We start from the raw sequence: 23,253 nt of genomic DNA on the forward strand, positions 1-23,253 counted from the left end.
ACCTGTTGATGTTTCACCCCCTGTTGACTCTGACTGGCGCAAGTGAATTTCCTATAGTAACTTATTTGGTACCTTTCTGACGTCGGAGTGCAGTTATTTGTCTCCTTCCGTTGGCAAACTGTTGTGGACTGCATAATTTATCCAGATTTCAGACCATTCTGGGACCACTTTACAAGATCTGCAGTTTACCACAACAGCAAACAAACAAACAAATGTTTTGCATTGCTTGTAAACTCTTAAGCTTTTTTTGCTGCCTTTAATGAAATGGCTTTGAAGGGAGCGTGGATGTTTATTACGTGGATTTGCAGCCCTTCCTGTCTCTAAAGTTTGTGTCAGGAAACAGCATTTCCTTTCCGCACTGGTCCTTGCAACAAGCCTCTGAAGCAGCATGCAACTGTTTCTGTTTTACAAATGGAAGGCTGAGGCAGGCAGAAAGACGACTCTCCTGTCTGGCTGTAAGTCAGTGATTCTTAAACTCCCCCCCCCCCCCCGCAGGCACTTTATGGATGCCATGGACGTGGGGGAGGGTCTGAAGTTTGTCTCAAAAACTTAAACCACAGTGTGAAATACATCTCCTACTCCAGGGGTCAGCAAAATTTTTCAGCAGGGGTCTGGTCTTCTGTCCCTCAGACCTTGTGGGGGGCCGGACTATATTTTATTTTTGGCGGGGGGAATGAACGAATTCCTATGCTCCACAAATAACCCAGGGATGCATTTTAAATAAAAGGACACATTCTACTCATGTAAAAACACAATGATTCCTGGACTGTCCACAGGCTGGATTTAGAAGGTGATTGGGCCGGATCCAGCCCCCGGGCCTTAGTTTGCCTACTTATGTCCTACTCTGTCACGGAGTACTTCAACAGTACCTATCCTAGAGCCATTACAAAGGCAGTAGCATTGTTCTGAGACTACGTCTAATTGGCATACAAAAATGCTAGAAGCATCACATTCCCCCAGAAATCACAATTCTCTTCCTAACTGGGTAAAGTGGAGGGCAGTTTGCTAGGAGAGAATGTTTATTCACCTATTGCAGAGATGCAAGGCTGATGTAATATTGACCCTGGAAGTAGCCACACCCCTGGGAGAGGTAACTCCTGGCTGAATTCTCTCCAGTTGTGGGTATGGGTGTATTACAGGACTGGGGAAACTTTTTGGCTCCGTGGGCCAGATCCTTATCAGGATCAGCCTCCTGAGACAAATTTGACAGGTGGATAGAACCACTAACCTTTCATTTAATCATTTGATATCATTATGCCATCGTATAATTGGCAGGTGGGTTGTACCGCTCACTTGTCAAAATGCTTTGGGAAGCTTTGAAAGTCTCTTCCACACTCCCCCTTAAACTTCAATTATTGGAGATTTAAAGGGGGAGCATGGGGAGGCTTTCAAAGGGCTTTACATGTCTTCTGATGCTTCCTATTTAAACCTCCAACCTTGGGAGTTTAAAGAGGGAGAGAAAGAAGGCATCAGGTATACGACGAGAGAACTTGCAAAGTGGTTTCCCACCAAGAAAGAACTTCTTGCAAATCTCCTTTGCTGGAGGGATTCCTCACACGTGCTACCTGTAAAATTCCAGCTTCTTGTTTTACACTATATTCTGTTGAGGTCAATTGCCACCAGAGGGGTGTCACAAAAGTAAATTTCATCTTTGCCCTCCCCCTTGTAGCTACACAAACTGTTCTTCCCTGGAGGCATGCTACTGAGATGTGTCCCCCACACTGGGTTGGTCCTAAAGAGACAGGTGCCCCCTTTTTTCTTCACTTGTTGTTGTTGATAATGATAATAATAATAACAGAATATCATCATCATCATCATCATCATCATCATCATCATCATCATCATCAATGCAATAGAACATCAAATGTTACAAACTTCCCTAAACAAGGCTGCCTTCAGATGCCTTCTAAAAGTCAGATAGTTGTTTATTTCCTTGACATCTGATGGGAGGGTGTTCCATAGGGCGGGTGCCACTACCGAGAAGACCCTCTGCCTAGTTCCCTGTAACCTCATTTCTCTCAGCGAGGGAACCACCAGAAGGCCCTCGGAGCTGGACCTGATATTTGGTCCTGATGAATGTGGGGATGAGATGGTATTGAAATCAGAATGTTTTGATCTTCCTGATTTTTTGAGATGGGCAGGTGGTGGAGTTACTGTGGAAGCCTCTGAACTCCTTAATAGTTGTTTCTTCTTTTAACAGACTTGTTATGTATACCTAATTATACATCTATTTATTTTCTCTGCTTTACTGTTTTCTTTCAGTGGCCTTATGAAGATCTTGTGGTGATAAGTTGGAAAGTGGTTGGGGAGATAGCAGGGATATATTTCGGGAGGATCCAAGTAGGGCATCTAAATTAGAAGGTGTGGGAGGGTGGAATGCCAGTCACTTCATCTTCAAGCCTCTTTGGGAACTGTTGGGATCTTGGGTACTTTAGTGAGCCCTTCTGGCCTTAAAATGGTGCTGTTGAATGCTAACTCACTCAGTGAACAAATTACAGCCCTTCAGGATTTGTTCCTGAATGACGGCTGACCTGCCATGTATTACTGAGACCTGACTGGACAAGGGGTGGGTGGTGATAGAGTGTTTTTGTCCTTGCTTTGCTTGCCGGGGTTCTCTGTGCAGCATCAGTCTAGACAGTCTTGGTTCTATTTTATTTCAGCTGCTCATTCTGGTTCTGGAGCTGACAATGAGGTTGCTTCTCATATTTGAATGAGATTTACCATAGTTGGACTGCTTGACTTTCAATGATATGTTTTTTGTTTTGTTTATTAATAATCAGTAAGCTGTCCTGAGTGGCGTTTTGCTTTTAACAATATTTGTTTGTTTTATTTATTTAAACCATTTATAATCCATTTAGCTACAATTGTCTCTAAGTGGTGTGATAATAATAATAAATCATCATAATAATAATTTATTACTTATTCCCCACCCATCTGGTCTAGCCTCCCCAGCCACTCTGGGCGGCTTCCAACTGGATGTTAAAAACATCAAACATCCAACATTAAAAACTTCCTTAAACAGGGCTGCCTTCAGATGTCTTTTAAAAGTCAAATAGTTGTTGATTTCCTTGGCATCTGGTGGGAGGGCGTTCCACAGGGCGGGCGCCACAACTGAGAAGGCCCTCTGCCTGGTGTTCTGGTTTACAAGAAATACAGTACAGAAACAATAAAAATATAAAATCAGATAATATTACAATTATAAAATCAGACTTCAGTTAAAATATCTACCAGAACAAAAAAGTATCCAATAGGTGCTGGAAGTTCAGCAGGGAGGGGGCCTGTCTTAACTAGGCCTGGGCAATATATCGTCCAGAACTGGTTTGAAGTCCATATCATGTTATTGGTTCCATAATTTTTGACCTGGCAATATAACATGAATCATGATGTGCGTGTGTACATGTGTGTGTGTGTGCGGAATGCAAAACTCATGATGCAGGGCAAACAGTGAAGCCAGCCGATGCTTCTACATAGTGCCATCCTTTATAGCTTTATAGCGGGAAGGTAAACGGTGTTTCCGTGTGCTGCTCTGGTGCCGGTTTGCCAGAGCAGCTTCGTCACGCTGGCCACATGACCCGGAAGTGTCTGTGGACAGCGCTGGCTCCCGGCCTCTAGTGTGAGATGAGCGCACAGCCCTAGAGTCTGTCAAGACTGGCCCGTACGGGCAGGGGTACCTTTACCTTTACCTTGAATTGGGCCTAGATGACTATGGGAAACCAGTGTAATATTTTCAGAATGGATGCTATATTTGAACATTCCAGGACAGCCACTAGCACCCAGATTGCAATATTTTGCCCCAGTTCAGTTTGAAGGGCAGCCCCATGTGGAGTTCATTGCAGTAATCAAACCTGGATGTTTCCAGAAGACCATGGGACATCATCTGGGGGGGGAAAGGTCTGTTGAAAGAAATTTGCAATAAATGAAAGAGCGCTTTAAATGGTATATAATTATTGTTAACTGATGGGAGATGCTGATGAACTAAGCACAAACAATTGGCTTGATTTACAGCAGTTGCCTGACAGTGGTATCCAAAATGGCATATAATCATACATTATAAATGTGTGCACGTGTTTCATGCATGCAGCAAAGAAAACAAGGAAACAGAGGGTACTAATATAGCACAAATTTAGTAGTTTTAGTTTCCATTAAGTATAAACAGGAATGGTTATACTAGTTGCATTTTTGCATGGTTGCTTAAGATTGTGTTGTTATAAGCATTGATAGTAGGGCTTACTTTCCTGAAAGTATGCACTAAATTACAGCACTGGTACCCCAATGGGTTTGTTTTCTGTTTGGGATCCAGCGGTGAAACTGCTATGCTGTGTTCTGCCTTAGATTTGCATGCCTTTTTGTCCAGCTCTTCTCTTCTGAGTCTTGCTATATATTACTTGTGCATGTTTGTCTGTGTGGTGCTGGCCATTGCAAATAGAAAAATTTGCCTCTCCATTCTTATCCAGCAAATTCATTGGCTGTGGCTAGTTTAAACAAGGGAATATTATCCATGAATAAAAGATGCCAGTTCTTCGTATTCCTCTGCCTTGGGGCCAAACTGGTTATTTTGTATATATTTTTCAAGACTGATTTTCACTGAAGAAGAAAATATATAAATCCAGGGAGGCTGACATTGGGAGCAAAGGACTAGGTGGGGAGAGCTGTTTTCTTACAGTTCAAAATTACCACCGTCACCCATGCCAAGCTGTTTTTCCTTCTGTCAAAAATCTTTTTCGTCTTGTGAGTGTGTGTTGGGAGAGGGGGAAGCAAGTTGAGGTGATCTTAATTAGAAAATTGGTCCCTGAGAAAAAGATTAAGCAATTCCTCCTCAATGACTACTCTTCCGATCAAATCCGCACCCTCTTCAGACTGCTCTTTGTTACTATTAAATATCTGGAGCCATACATGAATTTGCATGAAACATTTAGTTTGGTCTGCATAGTACAGCATTTATCTCACTTGGAAAGCTATGGATTTGCTGCAGCAGAACCCGAAACTAGCATTCTCAAATTACTTCTGTATTGAGCTGACAATAGTGATTATAATTAATTGCTAGAGTAACTAACTGAGTTGAAAATCTCTCTATATTCTGCAGCCAGCCTACAACGTTGGCTAGAAAATGGATGTCAACGATTCTCCTAAAATTGATGCTATGAAATGAAGGTTGTCCCAGGCTTCATTTTTGGATTCATGTTCAGTTTTCTCTGCTGCTACTTATATAGACTTCCCAAGATAATGCTGAATGAAATAGATCGGCCTCTGCCAATTTAACCGCACGGCCATCTGGATTCCTGTGAAGCTAAGACGAAACACATGATTTTTATTCTGAGCTTGTTCTCAAGGAGCGCTTGAAATGGTGGTGGGAGTTTTCACATGCCATGATCTGGAGAGTGGTACTGCATGCTGAAGAGATCTAACAGATACAGGGTTTATCAGATTCTCCAGTCACTGTCCAGCGAATCTACTGCTGCCCCTAAATTCAAATATGCATTGTGTCTTTTCCAGACATTGCTTCATTTGCATAGTTGTGGTTTGGAGTTAATCTGCATGTGTGCCCGTGATTTTGTATTAAACAGTCTGATTAAAATGAAGCTGTGCCTGTTACTTTGGCAGTGAACAAGTCCTATCACCTGAATAAGGGCATATGGGGACAGGCTGTAGTTTGATGCCAGAGCCTGTGTCTTGCATGCAGGAAGTGTCAAGAGTATCCTGTGCTGTCTCCAGTTAAATGGATATTGGGTAGCAGGACTGGGAAAGACTGCTGGCACCTTCAGTTAGAAGGCACCATAGCAAAATTGGTGAAGCATCCAAGAACTTCTGCTATCCAAAGCAAGCAGTGCTAAGCTATATGGACTAATGGTCTATATTTTATGATCATTTCACACTATTTTATACACATATGTGCAGGAGCTGTGTCAGGGCAGGAGAACAGCAGATTGAACAGCTTGGCCTCCTAAAATGCAGCAGGACTGTCTACTTTTTCAAAGAAGGACTACACAAAGAGGCCCCTAACCCATCAAGACGTCTTAAGTCCAGAGTCTCAGATTCCCAGCTACACCACTGTATTCTCCTGAGTGCTTCATCCCTTTAACCTTGCCCCTTTTAACAAAGTCCACTGGATGACTGAAACTTCATAATCAATGTTTTTATTGAGTTGTTAGTGGCACTTAGTGCAGTATGTATAATGCCAGGGTGCAGAGCTAAAATATCAAAATTTAAAAGTAAGCACACTTCTCTTATTATAGACAAAGGCTCTTTCTTCTTCTGGAAATGGGATTTGAAAACAGCAGTTTTGTGTTCTGTTTCTTTATGGGCTTCAAATTGCCTTAGCACTAGCCGTTTCCTATAAAACACAATTCAAGTTTGAAAATTCTACTTTCTTGTAATACAGAAGGCAATAACGACACGTGCAAATGTACAGCTCCATCTTTCCATTTATTTGGGTACTCTTTTTCTTCCTTCTGTTGTGATTCTTCCTTCTGTTGTATTTTGAATGACATTGAAACATTTATTCCAACTATGACTGTTGCATGACTCTGGCATCTTTGATGCTGCAATGCTCTATATGGTACTTCGAAATGTTAATAGTAAGATCCTTTCCTTCCTTAAATTCAGATTTCCAATTTGTCTGCAACAAAACTATTTTGTTGTTGCTGTTCAGTGTTGATGCCGACTTTCTCTGGATTACTTCTCCATTTTGATATCTACTGGATACTGTTAGCATGATGGCATAACTTAATATTTGGCACAGTCAGATCCCTCTTCTCCCAGAAAATAAACTTCAGTCATATGCCTGTTATTACAATGCCTTTAGATCTCTTTATGTTCTGTTTAAATTGAGCAATTTAAGTTCTGCCAAGTTCTCAGTTGATTCCGTTTCCTAATCTTACTGGAAGTATCAATGATCTGGGGTGAGATTATAATTTTTATTGGCACAATGCGACCATAGCTGCTACAGATCCAATTTAGACATTTTTTTCTATCTGACTACTTGCATTTAAAATACAATTTATCTTAATTGTTACTACAGCTTGTTTTTAATTTCTTGTCAAATAGATCCCCAGAAATGGCACTGCCTATTTAGTCAATTGTAACATAGTCCTCGTTACACACAGACACAGACACAGACACAGACACACACACACACACACACACACACACATATATATATATATATATATATTCATTTGCCATTTTTTAAAACTGTGCAGCTACTATTTCTACATGCATACTTTATTTAGGGCAGAGTCCTATGATGCCTGCAAAGGTTCTAGAAATATCTAATCTAATTATTGAACCAATCAGGGGTTTTTTTCAGCTGGAGCTCAGTTCCGGCACCTCTCAGGTGGGTGCCATTGTCATTATAAGAGAACAAGGGAGACATTCCTAGTGAGTTTCAGCTCCAATTTTTCTAGAAAAATAGCACTGAAACCAATCATGTTGGATCAATATTGTCTGTACAGAAGGAACAGATCACACCTGAACCAGGATGGGTCTTAAGTGTTGGTACTTAAAATGAAAAACAGAAGAAGAAGATGGCAGATTATTTGAACTAATTGACAGGAGATGAGAAGCAACTGGCTCTCAGCAAATCATCCCCCAGGGACGAAGCTGCAAGAGGGTCCAATGTTTCTGAGGGCTCAAATGGAGGAGAATGTAGAGGCTCACGGCAGCAATTCAGAGAGGCCAAAGCAGTGTAGGGTAAAACACACAAAACAAAGGCATTTGGAAAGATACACTGCTTTATATGCTGATGCTAAAAAGACTTCAAGCCAAGATGGGATGCTTGCTTGTCTAAAAGAGCATAGATATGGGGAGGGGGGGCATAACATAAACCTGGTAGAATAGAGGAAAGCAGTGGGGCACAGTTACCTTTGAAAACAATTTTGATAGGAAGAACAGGGAAAGGGTATACTGGTGGTGGTTTCCTTCTGCAAATATTGTTTGGCTCTTTGAAGCCTCCACTGTTGATTTTGCAGGGTTTAATCCTATCTACTGTGCTGCTTAACACCTACCTGAAACTGCTGAGTGAGGTCATCCAGAGTTTTGAAGTGCATCATGAGTACGTTGAGGGCAACACAGCTCTAGTTCTCCTTTTCATCTCAACCAGTGTGGCAGTGGATGTGCTGAACCAGTATCTGACATTGACAATGGACTGGATGAAGCTCTTAAGACAGAGACGTTGTTAGTGGCTGGTTCCTCTGTCTGAAGTGCAACTGTTTTCTTCTTGGAATCACATTCTAGAAGGAGCAGGTGCACAGCTTGGAGCTCCTCTTGGATTTCCTGTTGTCCACATGGGATGCCTTTTATGAGGTTGGGCTGGTGCCTTAGCTGTGACCCTGTTTGGATGGGGATAGCCTGGTTTCTGTGATCTATGTTTTGGTAACTGCAAAGGCAGATTACAATACTGGGTTGTATTTTGGCCTCTGTTTTGAACAAGGTTCAGAAACGGCAGGCAGTGTGAGATTCCACGGTCAGATTATTTACTGGAACTGGCCCTCTGAATTTATAACTCCAGTTCTAGCCAAATGCACTAGTTTCTGATTTGTTTCTGTGCAAAGCAATACAAAGGCTGTTCCTGGCTCAGGCCCACAATACCTCAAGCATCGCCTTTCCCCATAAGAATTTACTCTGATCTAGGGATTATGATCTGACGTCCTTCACTGATAGCCCCTTTAAAGAGAATAGACCTTTTTGTGGTAGCCCTCCCTTGCTCCTGATTTTGGGATGCTCTCCTGTGCTAGGCTGGTGTCAAAATTGCCATTTTTTTTTCTCCACTATGTGAAAACTTACTTATGTGAACAATAATATTCTTACTTTTTGATGTTCCTGTCTGTGCTGGATAGGGGTGGTTCTTTTCTTTCTTTCTTTTTTAAAAAAGCATTTTTAAACAAAAAGCCATTTGTAAATTTGTATTGTTTTACTGGACACATTGTTACATCTGGTCATTGTTTTGCTTTTCTTTCCACAAGTTGCTTTGGGGCCTCCTCTGGTTGTGGGAAGCGATGAATAAATTTAATAAAGTTTAATAAATGTATAAATTCACCTCTTTGATAATGTAATAAGCCTAAGGACGATGTACTCCTCCTGGCTTATAAATCATATAGGGGACAAGAAAGGCAAAGAAGCACAGGAAGAACAAAATGTTGTTCTGTGACAACTTATTTGGTACTAATGATTGTGCAGGGCTCTGCAAAATAATCACGTTAACCAACGCACTGGCCTTCCTGCCTCATAAAAAAAAAAATCCCCTTAATAGTCTATTGAGCAGTCTTGAGTTTCAAGCTGTTGGTGAAAGCAAAACTATACTCAAAACGTGAAAAGACTGTGGAGGTAAATATATCCCAATAAACGTGGGGAAAAGCCTCTTCAAGCTCAAACTTCGGAGTGAAAGAACAGAAACCGAATTCACTTCAGGAGAACGCAGAAGAAAAGCATAATGTCCCCCAGACTAGTTCCCTGTGGATCCACGTTTGTACCCTTTCCGGGACTTGAACCTCCAAGCTTCGATTCTGGACTGAGGTAATTGTGCTAGTGTGTGTTTCTAATGTAGGCTGGGATACAGCGGCTGCTAACTTGTAGCAAGCCCTGTGTATTCATGTTTATGCTGCTGCTACTAAGTAAAGGACTGAAATGGCATTCTTATCACAGATAAAGCAATACAATGGGATAGTTAAACTGCAGGTTGAGCCGAAAAGTTGGAAGCATTTTGTACAATCATCTCTTAACATATCGTGTGCATTAGATATTACCACGAAAATAAAAGTTTCTGTTTTCCAGGGATAAATTTTGCATTCTTGGCAGACCCTTCCACTTACGTTGATGGTAATTACCTAGGCTATAATTCTGATTTTTGCTAAGTGATTTGAGCACCTGCCTGCCATTAAAAGCCATTAAAATTAAGTGCAAGACTGTTTTTAGCAAAAAAAAAAAAAAAAAAATCTCAAAGAGAGACATCTAAGCCATGTTGTGTGAGAGATCACATTGTAATTTAATTAGTAAAAAAATATGAAAGGGGAGAAAACACCCATTTTCTTTGGCTCTCCGGTGTTGTGGTATATTTAGGATCCCATCTGCCATGGTGTTTTTCAGAGGTAATTTGAACATTGCTAAACATAGTCGTCCATTCTCCCTCTCCTCCTCCCCTTCTTCATCTTCTACTTTACTTAAATTATTTGAGTTCATTGGGAAAGAGAACTTTCTGCTTTCAAGAACACGTTGTGCCTTTTCTATAGGATACAATAGAATTGTAACCTCTGCTTTAGCACAAGGTGTCTTCTTCCGAAGTGTTTATATGGCCTGCCAGGGTTTTTAAGGCACTTGCTGCTATGTCTAGCATTTAAGCTGAATGCCATTTAATGAAAAGAGAGATACTCTTATAGAATCCTCCATCAATAAGGCAGAAGAAAGAACTGAGGGATGTAGATGTCGCACGGAAACAAACAAAAAATTGACTGTGTATGTTGTAGGCTCCAGACTTCAATGAATGTTGGCATTCGTATGTAAACATCCCTGATGGTCCCAGGTGAATTTTGTGAGATGAGGTAAATTTGCTTTCTTTCCAGACATACACCACTGAACAGTGACAATCTGTTTCTTCGGTTTTCAGCTATCAAAACAACAACAAAAAACAGCCTCATCACTTGGTCTGAACTGAGACCTTCATTAAATTCTAGGCATCTACTGTAGCAAATCTTTTTGTTTTCTATACATGTTATAATTATCTTCTCCATGAAATGCTTGTATAGAAATAGGTACTCTGACCATATGTTTAAAGCAGTTTCTTTACGGGAAACAGGAAAGTAAAATTAAGTTTTTCATGTTACAGAATGATCACTGAAGAACTTTTTTTTTTTTTTGGCAAGGGCATCATATGAACTGTTGCTCTGTGCATTGATTCATTTTTACATGTGGTTTCTGCTATTTTATCTAAAACGCAGGGCTGGTTCCAGGTTGTTTTTTGAAGAATGTGTGTGACCTCAGCGGTCCTCCTCATTGAGTGAGTTCACCTTCTCTTCCTGCTGTCCATTCTGTCACAATCTGGTTCACGGGCGATCAAAGTCCTGGCAGGGGACATCAGGACTGGGGGCAAGATGGCAGTGTGGGAGCAGGAACAGGGGTCCGGAAGCCAGGAGTCAGGAAGCCAAGAGTCTGAGGGTCAGAGAGCTGGGAGTCAAGAAGCCAAGGGTCCAAGGGTCAGGAAGCAAGGAGGCACGAAGTCAGGGGTCCAAGGATCAAGAAGCTGAGGTTCAAGTATCAGGAAGCAAGAAGCGAAACACAGCAAGGCAGGGAGCGTGTTGCTGTGGCAAAGAGCAGAAGGAAAATGCTGACCTTATATCCCTTACGAGTTCTTGCCACCAGGTGCTGTGAGTTACCAATCAGCCTCACCTGTGCGGCCGTGCCTTGCCTCTCCAGAACAAACAGTGAGGGAACTACCAAGAAGGCCCTTGGAGCTGGACCTCAGTCTCTGGGCTGGACAATGGATTTGGAGATGCCCTTTCAGGTATACAGGGCCAAGGCTGTTTAGGACTTTAAAGGTCAGCACCAACACTTTGAATTGTGCTCGGAAATGTACTGGGAGCCAATGTAGATCCTTTAGGACCAGTGTGATATGGACTACAGACTGAGGAGACACTCAGGCTACGTGGTCACAGTCTCTCCCCCATCCCACCCCAGCGAAATTAATATATCTCTAAGTTGTAGTAGTTATTTCTGAATTATCTATACGTATAATTAAGCCTGCAGGAAGCTGTGTCCTCTTTTGTTCTGTGTGGGTTTTTTTTTGGGGGGGGGGGGTGATTCATTTTCTTCCCAGCTGGGAATAATGCTCTCACAACAGCTAGGTAGTGCAATATAGTATTTTCATTTTACCATGAGACCATGGAAATGTGAACCCCAAAATAGTTCACTAACAAAGCAATTTTGAGTAAGAAGAAGGGGGCACGGTCAGGCGCATGGTTTTTGCATCAGAAGGTCCCACATTTGCTGTTTAGCGGCAGCAGAAATGGGGAAAGTGCTGATTGCGACAAACCCAGAATAGAAATTGCTGTCTCCTTATACTCCTGTTCCACTTCCAGTTCCTATTTCGTGTTCCAATTTTTATTTCATTTTGTTCGCTCAGAAAGAGAAAGCAGACAAATGGCACTCACAGACATGTGGAATAGTGTTGTTCAAGCGTCTAATACGCAATGCTGGTTTGTATATTAGCACTTGCAACTTTCTCAATTGGTGCGAGCCTCCTGGCAGGTGTTAATCATATTGTTTAATTGCTTTAAAATGATGGATGTAAATGTAGGAACCAGAGGAGTGGTGAGGAGTTCTTATTGCATTTTCAGGGTATGGTCTGTAACTGAAGTAATTATTGTGAACAATTATTTCTTAATGTGTTTAAGTCTCGCAAGAGAATAACACCAGATTGAGTATAACAACAGCTTATTCACTCAGCTAATTCCTTCAGGAAATATTGTGAGGACTGTGAAATGTGAATGGCCCATTGTGTATGTCTGTTTTTCAAGTGGCAATTCAGAGGAAGTGTAACATCCCTAAGAAACAAAGTATGTTTTACAAGAGAAACAAATCACAACTATATAGAAGAACTGAATTAGTGATTGACATCAAACTCCAGAGAAAATTTACTAATGCTAGTTTACCTTCTCAGAACAGAGTAAAAGGGTAGTAGATTACTAAGACTCAGCATGGCTTTCTCAAAAACAAGTCATGCAAGGCAAATCTCATTGTTTTTTTGATGGAGCTACAGGCTTGGTGGATCGGGGAGTGCTGTGGACGTAGTGTATCTTGAGTTCAGTAAAGCTTTTGAAAAGGCCCCCAATGGTATTTTTTGCGAGGAAGCTGGCAGAATATGGGTGGAATGAGCTAACGGTTCATTTTAACTATTGTCACCCAAAACTGGGTGGGAACGAGCCAGTGGTGGTGTAGTGGTTAAGAGTGGCAGACTCGTAATCTGGTGAACCAGGTTCGCTTCCCCGCTCCTCCACATGCAGCTGCTGGGTGACCTTGGGCTAGTCACACTTCTCTGAAGTCTCTCAGCCTCACTCACCTCACAGAGTGTTTGTTGTGGGGGAGGAAGGGAAAAGGAGATTGTTAGCCGCTTTGAGACTCCTTCGGGTAGTGATAAAGCGGGATATCAAATCCAAACTCCTCCTCCTCCTCCTCCTCCTCCTCCTCCTCCTCCTTCCTTTCAGTCTCAGCAAATAGTTGATTGAACAGCCTGCCTCTGGCGTTGCTGTTACTGAGGTGGTAAAACCGATTTCTGGGCTATAACACTTCATTTTGCAGTTGGGAGTGCTCATATTGGATGCAACAATGCTTCTGAATACCAGTTGCTGGAAAACGCGGGAGTGGAAAGTGGTTTTGTGTTCAAATCCTGTTTGTGGGTTTTCCATGGGCATCTGACCACTGTGAGGACCGGATGCTGTACAAGACGGGTCACTGGCTTGCTACTGCTGGCTTTTTCATGTTCTTATGCTCTTTTGATGGAATAGTTGACTAGCTTCCCCTTCTCATTGTACTCCCCCCCCAAAAAAAAACTTAGCACCTTAAGAAGAATTATTCTAGCCTAGTGCTCTTTTAGCATACACTTTTTCCTCTGCGCAGATATTTGTTTTCTAATTTATTTACAGTTCTAGGAAGCATATGAAACAATCATGGAACTCACGTCAATTGACTTCGGGCAAATGCCTTTGCTGCATCCTTTCCAGTGCTAGCTTAAAACATTTCTTTTTAGGCAAGCCATAAACTTGACACGTATTTTAAGCTGTAACCTCAGCTTATAATGTAAACTTTTGATTATTTTTAATTGATTTCCCCCCTCATTTTTGAAACTTGTTTTTAACTTTGATTTGGGGGGACAGTTTTAATGTACTGTATATTGTATATATTTTGTAATCCATTTGAAGGTTTTACATACAATTAAGCAGTGTTTAATTGAAAAATAGTGAAAATCAGTAACAACAACATCAACAGTAGAAGAAAGAAAAGGAGAAGAACTGAAATAGAACATATTGTTCCCCAAAAGGGAACTGAATTGTTTAACATATTGTTCCCCAAAAGGGAACTGAATTGTTTCTCTTTTCTGGTCTAGCTCTTATATTCCCAATCTCTTTATCTGCTTCCACCTGTTAATTTGCACTTGTGCAGGGAAGGATATTTCTGATGTCAGCTCTTCTCTCTCTCTTTGCATTGACAGTAGAGCCCTTGGGATGTTGGAGATTTATGGCTCGTCCACTGGGATGTTTTAAGAGGCGATGGCTTTTCAACACTTGATTCCTCAGGATCTTCCGCACACTTGATGCTCCATAATTTGCTTTTACATGTCCTTCCCAGCCTCTGGATTTTCCAAGATCCTTTTTTGCCTCCACCGTTTTGGCATTCACCACCTCACTTTTCATGCACCTGTGAACATTCACCTTCTTTTAAGCAGGGGTTTATTGCCTTCCTCCCCTCCGATAATCTGTCTCTGTATAGTCATGCCTATATTTTTAAGTTCTAGGGTTTTCAGTTGTCATTGTTGACACCAGCGACAACTTTTCAACTGAATTGCTTTTGTCAATCCATATCAGAGTGTGAATGAGTGCGTGTAGGAAGATCTGTTGTCATAGATTGAAAAGAATACCTGCTGACTATTTCTTGTCAACAATCAACTTTAAAAGGTATTAAATAAACTGCTTCAGGCACTTGACAAAAACCATAGAATAGTAGAATTGTAGAGTCGGAACCATAAAGAAGGCTGATCGCTGAAGAATTGATACTTTTAAATTATGGTGCTGGAGGAGACTCTTGAGAGTCCCATGGACTGCAAGAAGATCAAACCTCTCCATTCTGAAGGAAATCAGCCCTGAGTGCTCACTGGAAGGACAGATCATGAAAACGAGGCTCCAATACTTTGGCCAGATCTTGAGAAGAGAAGACTCCCTGGAAAAGACCCTGATGTTGGGAAAGATGGAGGGCACAAGGAGAAGGGGACGACAGAGGACGAGATGGTTGGACAGTGTTCTCGAAGCTACCAGCATGAGTTTTACCAAATTGCGGGAGGCAGTGGAAAACAGGAGTGCCTGGCGTGCTCTGGTCCGTGGGGTCACGAAGAGTCGGACACAACTAAATGACTAAACAACAACAACAGAGTCAGAAGGGACCCAAGTCCAACCCCTGCAATGGAAAAGAATTCAAATGAAGGCTGCTGTGTATGAAAATATTGATGGACTATATACATAAATTGCCCATTTCATATTGCTGTACTCATATTTGAGTTTTGCCCCATCTTAGTCTGGGCAATGGCTAGCCTACTTTTTAACTCTTTCAGTGCATTGGGGAAGGCAATTGTGCCCTCTCACCCTTTCCCCCTCCAGTATTACTGTCTGCAGTCTCTTTCACCTGCTGTGAGCAGTGATGACAACATGGTTTTCTAGGTCCAGTACACTGTATGGATTGGATTCTCTTCCCCATTTGCAAAAGTGGATACAAATTTCCACAAAATTTGCATACACCTTCAGTTATATACAAATCGTTACCCTCCTGTCTGAGTGGGGCGCAGGACCTGAGGTGAATTGAGGGCCACACACAAGTAATAAGGCAGGCATATTGTCAACAGGTGAAGCTTTCCCCATAACTGCATTTCCATACTAGAAAAAGCTTCACCCATTGAATTTCTGGCTGCTGTGCAGCTGTTAACAGTTCTCTCCCAGTGCCAACTTCAAACCACACAAATACTCACGTTTCTTGAGTTGCAAACTAGTTATGCTACTGTAGGTCTTTCTTCAATTGCTGAATTGTAGCCAGCACAAAAACATCACCTTGTGCCATGTGACATTGTTTTGAGAGATGGTTTAATGTTCCTTTAATTGGCTTTAAAATGTACTACAAATAAAGTAAGTTAGGTGCTTATTGCTATTATCATGCTGTGAGTCATCTCAAGGTGCTGTAAATCTCCAAGTCTGAACTTTCCTAGTATGTAAAATAAAAAAGACATTGTAATGGGTTGTCGCGGTAATGAGGCTGCCTCTAGAAATAATGAGCCACGGGATCTTCTGAGCTCCAATCGATCACTGTGTAAATTTCCTGTTTTATCCAAAGCAAATTTCGGCTACAAGGGAAGAGAGTGTGCCTGGGATCCGAGCCTTGTAGGATGCATAAATTGCATTCGTTTAAGCCAAACATTTCTATCATGAGTAGATGAATAAAAATGGATTTTGACAGGATTATTCGGTTGTGAAATGCTCTAATGTGCCAACATATTTTGAGTCTAGACTTTGATGGCAGGTTAGGGTGATTGATGAGTGAAATGTTCACAGACCATGTATCCATTAGTAAATCTCTGCATCGCTTTGGAAATCTTAGTATGGTGAGGTGGAGGTTTTTACATATTGCAGTTCTGTGGCCTTCATTCAGGATTAGTCTGCTGTTTGGCTGTTAGTATAGTACCTTCACCTGAAAGTAATTATTCTGAATATCCATGCTTAGAGGATCTTAGTTTTGGATATTGTAAGAACTTGGCACAGCTGCAAAGAGTAGCAATATTTCCTTAGTAGTTCTAAACAGTGCTTTTTTTTCTAGAAAAATAGGTGCCGGTACTCACCATGAAGTTGTTACAGTAAGTGCCGCACTTTTTAACGATGAAAAAAGAGGTGCCAGTCCTGCGTACCTTTGAGGGGCTCCTGAAAAAAAGCACTGGTTCTAAGTATCAAATAATGCCTTTCTTTGATTTTTGTTCTTGAATTATTCCCCAGAAAATAATAAATGTGGACCCAGTGCACAGAAAATTATAAGATGAGCTCTAGACCTCATAGATCTGACAGAGGGTGAAATCTGGGTGCTTTGGATGTTATGATTTCATTCTCCTCTGTGTGTGTGGGCATGCGTGCGCACGCAGTGGAAGCAGCAAATAACCTCTTCCTAGCTGCCTTAGCTGCTACTTGGTAGGTGCAATTATTTGCCCTAGCAAGTGCTCTGCTGGCTTCAAGTTTTATGCCACTCGCTTCAGTCCTTTCTTGACTGTTTTATCACCTGCAGCTCTTCAGTAGCCCAGGAGCTTCCCGGGCTCCACTATGCTAAAGAAGGATCATAAGAAGGATTGCGTCAATGGCCCTCATCATCCCACCATTCCACAGAGAGACAGGATCCTCAGCAAAATCACTCACTCTATCCATTGTAGGAACACCCAGAGCATTCAGGTATCCATCCATTTCCATTCGTCTCCAGGGTGGGCCATCATAACTGGTCCCTCACCTCTGCAGGGTAGGTTAGCTGGTACGAGCCCAAACTTCACCAGGAAGTGGTCAGTCCATGGCAAATGGGTGATTCCTACCTCCCTGTATGCAGACTGCCTGCATATTACTTTATATTCATTAGACATCCATTAGTGTAGGATTAAAATTGCCCCCTTTTTGAGCACCTGTGGCACAAATAAAAGAAAATAATTTCCAAGTGACCAGACAAGGAAATATTTTGTACTTTGAAAGATGGTTCTTTCCTTTCAGGCTGTTGCTGACTTTCAACACTGCTAATGTGTGAGCAGTTCATGTGTTTATGGCTAGTAAAAAGAGCTAGTAACTTTTGAAGATTCCTTTGTGAAGCTGTGTTAGTGGGTTAAAATGTGTTGAGAGATCCCTGTGTGCAACAAGGAGTCCATTATAGAATCAGAAAGGCACAGAATTGTAGAGTTGGAAGGGTCCCCGGGGGTCATCTAGTCCGATGCCCAGCAATGCAAGAATCACAACACATGGTCCCCCTTCTGGTTTGAAACCTTAGAATCATAGAATCATAGAGTTGGAAGAGACCACAAGGGCCATCGAGTCCAACCCCCTGCCAAGCAGGGAACACCATCAGAGCACTCCTGACATATGGTTGTCAAGCCTCTGCTTAAAGACCTCCAAAGAAGGAGACTCCACCACACTCCTTGGCAGCAAATTCCACTGTCGAACAGCTCTTGCTGTCAGGAAGTTCTTCCTAATGTTTAGGTGGAATCTTCTTTCTTGTAGTTTGGATCCATTGCTCCGTGTCCGCTTCTCTGGAGCAGCAGAAAACAACCTTTCTCCCTCCTCTATGTGACATCCTTTTATACCTGACCCTGCTTAGCTTTGCAAAGGTGCTAGCAGCTTTATTGACAGAAGGACAACTGAAACTTTTCTGAGTGTGTTGAGTTTAGTGCCTGCTAAGCATCGTTGGCCCATTCATCCTCTTCATTCATTTATTGCTTCTTGATTAAACCTATTTATTTGCTTCCCCACTTAAACTGAATCAGTTGAGGACTGCATTCCTTCAGGGGAAATTTGTCAGGGAGCGCATGCTAGTGATGGGAAAACATGAAGCTGCTTAATACTGGATCAGACCATTTGCTTACCCAGATCAGTATTCTCAATTCTGACAGCAATTCCTGCTGGTTTTGGGAAGAGATCGTCATAGCCCAGTTTCCCCTCATGCGATTCCAATCATGCACATGAAGAGTGGAGGTGTGGGGAGAGGAGATATATACTTTTTTCTGGCGGTACACAATGGCACACAGTATCGCCACCCTTCAGGGAGGGGAGGAAGGTGGCAGAAGGGCTCTTGGACCCCATCAGAACATTGCACCTCCTTCCCTAAGTCCAGGAAGTGTTTGCACAGCTTAGAGAAGGTGGTGCTCTGACAGGATCCTGGAACTCTGCTGCCTCCTTCCCAAAACCAGGTTCTTTACCTGAGTGGCAGTGCCCCAGTAGGTGGATGGATGGGCAAGGGGTCTCAAACAGTTAACCCACCATCACCATCCAGCATTGGTGCCAGGTTTCACCCCCGCCTCACCATGTGCTGCCCCCCCCCCCCGCTTGCTGGTGAGTACCTGCCCTTTTTTTCTAGAATAAAAGCACTGGTCATGTCCCCTCTGTCCCTGTCCCCAAAGTCCTCCAGGTTGAACTTCTGTTGCATGGAGTTGTGTGAAAGAAAAACACTGGGGTCTAATTTGAATAGTAGAATGTCTGTCATCTGGGTGGGGCTGGGTGGGGGAATAGTAGAATGTCTGTTATCTGGGTGGGGGAAATAGAATGTCTGTCATCTGGGTGGGGCTTCTGTGTTCTGCTCCAGAATCAGCCCCTCCCTTCGAGTGTTCAGTTCAGTTCAGTTAGAGAGACCAACTGTCCTTCTTGCCTCACAATGTTGTTTTAGTTTCTCTCAGATGGTATGCTACGGTGTTACCATTTTCCTTATTATTATAGCTTTCTTTGGAATATACATGAGCCGCTTGTTTTGCTGAAAGAAAACTCTGGTGAAGCATGGTGGAATACCCTAAACTGGGGATATTCCCAGTCTGACAGGAGGATTGGTTTTTTTAAAAAAATCGTCCCACCCTCCACAACATTGTGTGCAGTACTTACATAGGCTCCTTCTGTGATTTAAAAATCTTCATTGTGACTGGAATCGCAGGGGAGAGGGTAGGCAAACAAGGCTTTTGTTTATCCCTGTTGCTTGAGCTCCTTTCAACTGGGGATTGAGATCCAAATTTATACAGTCAAAGCAAAAGCATGAGCTCTGTCCCTTACGTAACTTACGTGTAGCGCTGGAAATACATTTAAACCTAAGTAAATGTCAGGCAAGGATTGAACATTTGTTTCAGCCAGCTTCTGAGAGCCCTTCTCTTTTCATTGAATGCTATATAAAAGGTAAAAAAAGGTAAAGGATCCCTGGATGGTCAAGTCCAGTCAAAGGTGACTGTGGGGTTGTGGCACTCATCTCGCTTTCAGGCTGAGGGAGCCAGTGTTTGTCCACAGACAACTTGCCGGGTCATGTGGCCAGCAGGACTAAACTGCTTCTGGAACAACGGAACACCGTGATGGAATCCAGAGCACACGGAAATGCCGTTTACCTTCCCGCCACAGCAGTACCTATTTATCTAGTTGCACTGGTGTGCTTTTGAACTGCTAGGTTGGCAGGAGCCGGAACAGAGCAATGGGAGCTCACCCTGTTGCAGGGATTAAATCGCCGACCTTCCAATTGGCAAGCCCAAGAGGCTCAGTAGTTTAGACCACAACACCACCTGCTATGTAGCCAAGGTCTGCTGGGTTCCTTTAGTATATCTAACTTGCCTTTCAGGCACTGAGTTCTTACATCACCTGTATGATATTGGAGCCTCATGAGTGTTGATGCTTCCTGCCTCACCACAATAACTTGCATCACTCCAAACCACATAATAGGAGTGACCCACACTTGCAGCTCTCCACTTGAGCATCAGTTATTTGAAAGCTGGGGTGTATGGGGTGTAGACACAATGTGGGGTTTTTCTGCATAGTCCCAGGCTTCACATCTTACCTGGAGATTACAGGAAGGAATGACATGGCTGCAGAACTCTATCATTGCTTTTCATAGTCTAAACTATGCAACTCCAGACTGTCTACCTGCTTGTCGGCCACCTTCCTTTTATACTTCCTGCTGTGGGTATTTTGTTCTAGTCTTGTGACAAGGAAGGAGGGAGGGCGCAGACTTTGCCTGGAGGACCCGACAAGTTGTCATTGAAGTATGAAAGGGTGTTGAGGCATTCAAATAATCAATTGCTTGCTTTTTGCCATCCTTGTTTGTCATGGAAACTATCGCACAGGAATGCCAATCTGCTTGGCAGCTGTGGTTGCTAAGGAATGAGAAGCAGGAATAGGGCACTATTAGGTTATCAGAGCCACTCATAATGGGTGCTTTATAGGAAAGTGATTAGCTCCCCCACTCACTCTCCTCATTAGCATGCCATCACCTCGCACTGTTAACCTGCTATTCTTTTATGTCACATGAGTGCTGTAATTTTCCTCCTGAAAATGTAGGTATGCAGCTCAAAACCACCTGAATAAAGTGGGAATACTTGCTTCCTTTTTAAGTTAAATTACCAAGGCTTGTGAACTTGAATGCCTTTATTCACCTACTTAAAATTTCCTGTGAAAAGTACAATCTGTGGTTTTGAATGCGGCATGACATCAAACAATGTGAGGATTAAAAGTGCCACTATATTAGTCACGCTACGGCTGAGTTTATACAACTGGTTTCTTTACAGGGTAATATTTCCAGGAGGAGAACCTTGGTTATAGAAACTTTTCCACTGCCAAGCCTTGGGAAAACCATTAGATTTGTTCTGGGGAAAACTGATCCTTGGATAAACTTGCAAATTAGCATTGTCTCTTAAATTCTGTGTGAACCTAAATACATAGCCAGGCCTTGACTTATTACCGCATTTTCCTGTGCATAACACCCCCTCCCTCTGGTGTATAAGATGACCCCTATTTTGGGGGACCCAAATTAAGGAAATGGGGGGGGAGATTGGTCAGAGGTCAGAGTTGTTGAGCTTTTTTGGGGGGGGGGGATTGCCGCCAATCGTTCACCCTCCTGACTGCTGATAAACAACCACATGCCTCACCGAACCTAACAATTGTCTGCCCACTCACTGCCAGCATCCACCAATCGCCTACCCAGTTACAGCAGCAGCCAATCACCAGCAGGCCTTGCCGCAGCTACCAATCACCACTGACAATCTCCTGCTCACGGCTGACACCAATCGCCCATCCCCACTCTGCACTATCTGTGTATAAGACGACCCCCAATTTAAAACATTTTTTATAATAAAGAAACATCGTCTAATACACGGAAAAATGTGGTACGTAGGGAACGTTGGGCACCTTTGAGGCTTATAAGAATGCCAGCTGCCCTGCTAATGTGTCCAACATTTCTATGAAAGTGTAGCAACAGTTCTAACATTAGAAACATAAATCACCTTCACACATTATAGGTGTGAAAGGGGCCCATGGATTTCATCCAGCTATGTTTTACACAGAGCAGACTCACTGAAATTAATAGACTTCAGTTACTTTGGTTCATTAATTTCAGTGAGTCTCCTTGGAGGAGAACTAGCTTTCAATGCAACCCCATGTGTTGAAAGCAGTGTTCAAAATTCCCCAGGCGCCAGGCACATTTTGTTACTGGTGTTGGTCCAGTTGCAACTAGGTAAGGTAAAGGTAAAGGACTCCTGGAAGGTGAAGTCCAGTCAAACATGACTATAAGGTTGTGGCTGTCATCTCGCTTTTAGGCCAAGGGAGCCGGCGTTTGTCCACAGACAGTTTTCTGGGTCATGTGGCCAGCAGGACTAAAACACTTCTGGAGCAACAGGACACTGTGACAGAAGCCAGAGCGCACGGAAACCCTGGAGCTGGCTGACTCATGCACAGCAAAAGACACACATCTTTGCTTCTGTGCTGCTGCGTCTTAGCCCTCCATCATCACATTAAGGAAAGGAAGTGTGGGGCTGAGTAGAGACATCTTTGACTGTGCTGCAACCTTTCCAAATGGAACTCACAGACCCCAGTCTAAAATCCTCTTCCCTAGCCCAGAGTTAATGTCATTTCCATTTCCGCTGTGTGCGTTTCTTTCTCCTCCTTGCATACTGGGGCTGCGGGGAACCTCTGTGCATAGATCTCTGTGTAGACTGAAACCTTGACTATGTGGTCTCCCAAATCCTATGGAAGACTTCCCCATGGTAGATGCCCATGCCTAAGGAGTGGATGTCAAGGTTGAGAGGTGGAACCTGGGGGTGGGAGCATTGGGGGGGGGGTAGGAGTGGCCTGACCTCCATTAATTTATTTGTTGATTATTTATTAAATTTATATACCAGCCTTTCTTTGAAGGCCATAGTGTGGACTCTCCTCATGCATATAGCATGTGAAGGGGGCTATAACCACAAACACTTTCCACTTTCCCAATCCATGAAAAGTCCAGGGTAGTAATAGAAGGACTTCCCTCCTTTTTTTGGATGAGGGGAAGCTGGAAACTTATGCTCACTTGTGATGTCTGATTTATTTACAGGTATATGTTTACAGGGACGCGGGTGGCATTGTGGGTTAAACCATAGAGCCTAGGGCTTGCCGATCAGAAGGTTGGCGGTTCGAATCCCCACAACAGGGTGAGCTCCTGTTGTTTGATCCCTGCTCCTGCCAACCTAGCAGTTCGAAAGCATGCCAAAAAGTGCAAGTAGATAAGTAGATACCGCTCCAGTGGGAAGGTAAACGGCATTTCTGCGCACTGCTCTGGTTCGCAAGAAGTGGCTTAGTCATGCTGGCCACATGACCCAGAAGCTGTATGCCAGCTCCCTCGGCCAGTAAAGTGAGATGAGCGCTGCAACCCCAGAGTCATCCGCGACTAGACCTAATGGTCAGGGGTCCCTTTACCTTTAACTTTATATAAGCAGAATGGGGGTGGGTCGGGGGTGGGGCGAGGACTCTGTAAGAGTACAACTGCTATGCTTACACCACC

General features: G+C 42.9%; 1 protein-coding gene across 8 annotated transcripts in view; it reads left to right on the forward strand.

Moving 5' to 3' along the window:
* The window catches only part of KCNT2 (potassium sodium-activated channel subfamily T member 2), a 214,778-nt gene that overhangs the window by 49,890 nt on the left and 141,635 nt on the right, over nucleotides 1–23,253 (forward strand). The window contains exon 1 of one of the 8 annotated variants that reach the window (XM_083506740.1): nucleotides 19,046–19,153. The exons of the other annotated variants lie outside the window; for them this stretch is intronic. The gene's annotated coding sequence lies outside the window, so the exon portion shown is untranslated. Of the gene's footprint in view, nucleotides 1–19,045; nucleotides 19,154–23,253 lie in introns of those variants that run through there. 8 annotated transcript variants of the gene reach the window in all.

This window comes from Podarcis liolepis (assembly GCF_965112155.1).
Source record: "Podarcis liolepis genome assembly, chromosome: 6".
In the NCBI taxonomy this organism is placed as follows: domain Eukaryota; kingdom Metazoa; phylum Chordata; class Lepidosauria; order Squamata; family Lacertidae; genus Podarcis; species Podarcis liolepis.